Here is a 6053-nt window from a genome sequence, read left to right as displayed (position 1 = left end):
AATGAGCTACATATCAGGGCATATCTTTTGATAAACAGACTACACAAGAGCCTCTTAAGTAAAATATGCTTTTGGCAAAATGATTGCTCCTGTGGAAGTGATATGCAAGAAGTATGCATTTCAGGGACAAATATTGTGCATGCATATGTTTATGTGTAGATATGGAGAAGAGGCTGAGCTTGTAGGTTTATAGAGGTCAAGGCCTGAAATCCAAAGGCCATGAATTTTCCTAATACTACTTTTGTAAATAGCTTCTTGGCTTCACCTGGTTTATTTATCTGCAAAATGTAAACAACAGCATCTAACTTGGAAAGAGGTCTCTGAGACATCTCTATTGTAAATGAATATTGGTTATGGAAATGTTGAAAACTGCATATATATATATATATGTATGTCTTAATTTTTTAGTTAGTTCTCATGTGTTATTCACACAGTGATAACACACTGAGTGTTAAGACTTCAGTCACTCTGTGATACAACATGGGCTTCTAAAAGATCAAAGTGATCCATCATGTGTTACAAGTCATCTTGTAATTAAGAAAGAAGCACTCCATCGAAGGGTTGAGAATTACCAATAATTGGAAAGTGATTACCATGGAATTTTCTGTGAAATACAAAGTTAGTAATATTTTTAAATGACATTATTACATCACATTATTTAATGCCTCTGAAGGCACGATCCCTCTTCAAGTCAGGTACCAAAATAGCCTTCCTAAGACACAGATCTAATCCTTTCATTCCCCTGCTTTCATTCCTGTGTTTTCATTCCCCTAGAGTCAATAGGAAATTCCCCCCACAATCTGAGACCTTTAGATCTCTCTGGTCTAATTTCTCTTTACTCTGGTTTAATTCTTGTAACCTCCAGCTAAACAGGACTGCCATCTATTGTATTCTTAGAACTAGAAGTAGCCCTCTCACCAATGTATACTTGGATGGACTGCCCTCCTCATGGCTTCCTTTTAGACTCCTTCCTTCCCTTTCTCAATTCTATGGCAGGCTTCTCTTCCTCACCTCAGCTCTAGGAAAGTGTTCTCTCTTCTTTCTTTAAATATACATAGACCTATTGGTCTGGATCTCACCTTTGTCACTCCCCATTCAACCTATCCTATACATGTGCCCTATGACCCCATTCCCAAGTAGAATGTAAGGGATGTGAGGGAAAGATACTGCATGGTTTTTATCTTTTAATTTCCTGGACCCAGAGCACTGCCTTGGACATGTTAAGGTTTAATAAATATTTGTTAAATTGAATTTAGCTGATATGAATTAAGAAATTCAGTTTAAATCACATTAATTCAGCCCACTAATTTAGAATTTTTGGTTATTCAACTTAGACATTAATGAGGATATACCAGAAAGTACACTTGATTTGGAATCCCAGGGTCTGGGTTCCAATCCCAGTTCTGCCTCCTGTGTGAAGCATGGCTTAGGTGGCACAGTGGAATAAAGCTCTGGGTTTGGAATCAGAAGAACCCAGCTTCCTGAGTTCAAATCTGGCCTCACACATGTCCTTGCTGTGTGACTCTGGGAAAATCACTTAACCCTGTGCGCCTCAGCTTCTTTACCTGGAGAAAATGGCAAACCACTCTTGTATCTTTGTAAAGAAAACTCCAAAGAAGGTCATGAAGAATCAGAGATGATTGAAACAACCCAATAACAACAACAACCTGGGTGAATTTAGGTCATTATTTGACCTCTGGGGCTAGATGATCATTTACTATTTTTTTTTTTTTAGGATTTTGCAAGGCAAATGGGGTTAAGTGGCTTGCCCAAGGCCACACAGCTAGGTAATTATTAAATGTCTCAGCCTGGATTTGAACCCAGGTACTCCTGACTCCAGGGCCGGTGCTTTATCCACTGTGCCACCTAGCCGCCCCCAAGGGGCTAGATGATCATAAGGTCTCTTTTGGGTCCAACTCTAATGATCTGTGATCATTAATTCACATCATTTATGAAGAACATGTTAGTGACCTAGGAGTCATGCTTAAATTGTTAGTAAGGGTTCTATCAAATATTTACTCATATTTAGATCAAGATTTATCATTTGCAAATTGAAAAAGATGTTAAGTACATTCTAGTGAAACACCTAATATATTGGAGCATTTCAAAGCAGAAAGAAACCTTGGGGTTATTTGGTCTAACTTGTACCTGAATGAAATCATCTCTTTGCATCCCCAGCCAAGGTCATTCAATTTCTGGTGAGGAAGAATATTCTACCTCTTAGAGCAATTCATGCCACTTTTGAACAATTTTTTTTATTGTATCCTAGATCTAACGCTAAACAGGAAAGAGATCTCAGAAGTCATCTATCTAGTCCAATATCCTCATTTTACAAGACTGAGATCCAAGAATTGATTCTTCCAAGATCATATCTATATCTATGTATCTATATTTCTATATGTATGTATCTATCTAGTAAACTGCAGAGTTTTTAAACTTAGGCCTTCTGACTCCAGAGCAACTGTTCTTTCTACTATCCATTCCTTTTCTTATCATCTAGCTGAAATCTGCTTCTGTAGCTTTTTTTTTTCTTGCTCCTATATCACAGAGTCACAGATTCTAAAAGTTATGAGACCTCAGAGAAAATCTAGTATAATTAATTCCCAGGCAAACTCACAGCATCTTCTCTGAAACTTCTATTACTTAATCTTATTTCACAGAATCACAGATTGCAGGAGCTGTGTCCCTGATTTCCTTGCTGTTCATTAGAAACACCATCTCTTGATTCTGGGCATTTTTCTGACTATTCCTTACTCTCCCTCCCCATCTCTGTCTCCTGGTTTTCTGGCATCCTTCAAGTCTCAGCAGAAATTTCTCCTTCTTCAAGAAGCCCTTCCAAATCTCCCTTAATGATTATGTGTTCCCTCTGTCAATTATCTCCAATATATAGTATCTATTTTGTCTGTATATCATCTACATGTTATCTCCACCCAACTCTCTTGGTAAACTTGACAGTAGGGAATATTTTTTCATTTTTAATGTTTTATTTATTTATTTTTCCAACTACATACAAATTTAGATTTCAGCAATCATTTTTTGTAAGGTTTTGAGTTTCACATTTTTCTCCCTCTCTCCCTTCCCTCCCTCCTCCCCTTAAGAGAAAGCAATCTAAGTAAATATGTGTAAATAATTTAAACATAAATCCATTTTAATCATATTGTGAAAGAAGGATAAAATCAAAATGGAAAAAGAAATAGTATGAAGAAAACATAAGAACTTAAAAAAATTAAAGATTGTAAGCTTTGGTCTGCATTCAGACTCCATAGTCTTTTCTCTAGCTATGGATGGTATTTCCATAATAATTCTTTAAAAATTGTCTTTGATTATTGAACTGTTGAAATGAACAAGTACATCATAATTGATCTTCACACAATGGTTTGGGTTTTTTTTTAGGTTTTTTGCAAGGCAAACGGGGTTAAGTGGCTTGCCCAAGGCCACACAGCTAGGTAATTATTAAGTGTCTGAGATCAGATTTGAACCCAGGTACTCCTGACTCCAGGGCCGGTGCTTTATCCACTATGCCACCTAGCTGCCCTTTACACAATGTTTTTAATGATTACAATGTTCTTCTGGTTCTGCTCATTTAACTCAGCATCAGTTCAGACTAGTCTTTCCATGATATACTGTTCCTCATGATTTCTTTTTTTAAAAAATTTTTTAATTAAGGTAATGGGGTTAAGTGACTTGCCCAAGGTCACCCAGCTAGGCAATTATTAAGTATCTGAGGTCAGATTTGAACTTAAGTCCTCCTGACTCCAGGGCTGGTGTTCTATCCACGGTGTCACCTAGCTGCCCCTTCTCATGAACAATACATCACATTCATATATCACAATTTGTTCAGAAATTCTCCAATTGATGGGCATCCCCTCAATGTTCAATTCTTTTCCACTATGAAAAGGGGTTGTTTTTGGTACATGTGAGTTTTTACCCTTTTTTTGGGGGGGGTCTCTTTGGGATTCAGACCTAGTAGTGGTATTACTGGATCAAAGGGTATGCATAATTTTATTGCCCTTTGGGCATAATTCCAAATTTCTCTCCAGAAAGGTTGGATCAGTTCACAATTCCATCAACAATGCATTAGTGTCCCAGATTTCTCACACCCCCCCTCCAACATTGATAATTTTCCTTTTTAGTCATATTGGCCAATTGATAGGTGTGAGGTAGTATTCTCAGAGTTGTTTGAATTTGCATTTCTCTAATCAATAATGATTTAGAGCATTTTTTAATATGATTATACATTGCTTTAATTTCTTCATCTGAGAATTGCCTTTTCATATCCTTGGACCTTTCATCAATTGGGGAATGGCTTGTATTCTTATAAATTTGACTCAGTTCTCTAAGTATTTCTGAACTGAATCCTTTATCAGAAACACGAGTTGTAAAAATTATTTTCAGGGCAGCTAGGTGCTCTTTTCCTATCTCTGCTGTGGTAATATATAGAAATGCTGATGATTTTTGTGGGTTTATGTTATATCCTGCAACTTTACTAAAGTTAATTGTGTCAAGTAGTTTTTTAGATGATTTTCTAAGATTTTCTAGGATTCTTTAAGTGTATCATCATTTCATCTGCAAAGAATGACAGTGTGTTTATTCATTATCTATTCTAATTCTTCAATTTCTTTTTTCTTCTCTTATTGCTAAAGCTAACACTTCTAATACAATATTGAATTAATAGTGGTGATAATGGGCATCCTTGTTTCACCGCTGATCTTATTGGGAATGCTTCTAGCTTATACTCATTACATGTGATACTTGATAATTTTTGATAGATGTTACGTATTGTTTTAAGGAACATTATATTTATTCCTATGTTCTCTGGTGTTTTTCAGTAGGAATGGGTGCTGTGTTTTGTCAAAAGCTTTTTTGACATCAATTGAAATAATCATATAATTTTTGTTAGGTCTGTTACTGACATGGTCAATTATGCTGATAGTCATTCTAATATTGAAACAACCTTGTGTTTCTGGTATAAATCCTACACAATCATAGTGTATTATCCTAGTAGTAAAACTTGCTATAATTGGTTTGATAATATTTTATTTAAAATTTTTGCATCAATATTCATTAGGAAAATTGGTCTATAATTTTCTTTCTATTTTGATTCTTCCTGGTTTAAGTATCAGCACCATATTAGTGTCATAGAAGGAATTTGGCAGAATTCCATCTTCATCTATTTTTCTCAAATAATTTATATAGAATTGGAATTATTTATTTTTAAAATATTTGGTAGGATTCACTTGTGAATCCAAATGAAACTGGAGATTTTTCTTAGGGGAATTCATTGATAGCTTGTTTGATTTCTTTTTCTGAAATGGGGTTATTTAAATATTTAATTTCTTCTTTTAATCTGGGCTATTTATATTTTTGTAAATATTCATCCATTTCACTCAGATTGTCAAATGTATTAGCATATAGTTGGGCAAATAGCTTCAAATTATTATTTTAATTTCCCCATCAGTGGTGAATTCACCTTTTTCATTTTTGATATTGGTAATTTTGTTTTCTTCATTCTTTTTTTTTTTAGGTTTTTTTTGGCAGGGCAAATGGGGTTAAGTGGCTTGCCCAAGTCCACACAGCTAGGTAATTATTAAGTGTCTGAGGCTAGATTTGAACTCAGGTCCTCCTGACTCCAGGGCCAGTGCTCTATTCATTGTGCCACCTAGCCACCCCCATTCTTTTATCTTTAAAATCAAATTAACCAATTACATTGGTTATTCATAAAATCAACTCTTATTAATTCAATAGTTTTCTTTTGATTTTTGTAACTTTGATTTTTTTTTTCAGACTTTCTAATTTGATATTTAATTGGAGATTAATTTGTTCTTTCTCTAGTTTTTTTAGTGGTATGTGCAATTCATTGATTTCCTATTTCTCTATTTTATTCATGAAAGCATTTAGAGATATAAAATTTCTCCTAATAACTGCTTTGACTATGCCCCACAAATTTGAGTATGTTGTCCATTGTCTTGTACAAAATTATTATTTCGATGATTTGCTGCTTGATCTACTCATTCTTTAAAATTCTTGTTTAGTTTCCAATTAATTTTAGGTCT

This window comes from Macrotis lagotis, chromosome 7 (genome assembly GCF_037893015.1).
Source record: "Macrotis lagotis isolate mMagLag1 chromosome 7, bilby.v1.9.chrom.fasta, whole genome shotgun sequence".
NCBI classification, from domain to species: Eukaryota; Metazoa; Chordata; class Mammalia; order Peramelemorphia; family Peramelidae; genus Macrotis; species Macrotis lagotis.
The sequence above is the reverse complement of the archived record's forward strand: the minus strand, read 5'-3'. Positions refer to the sequence as shown.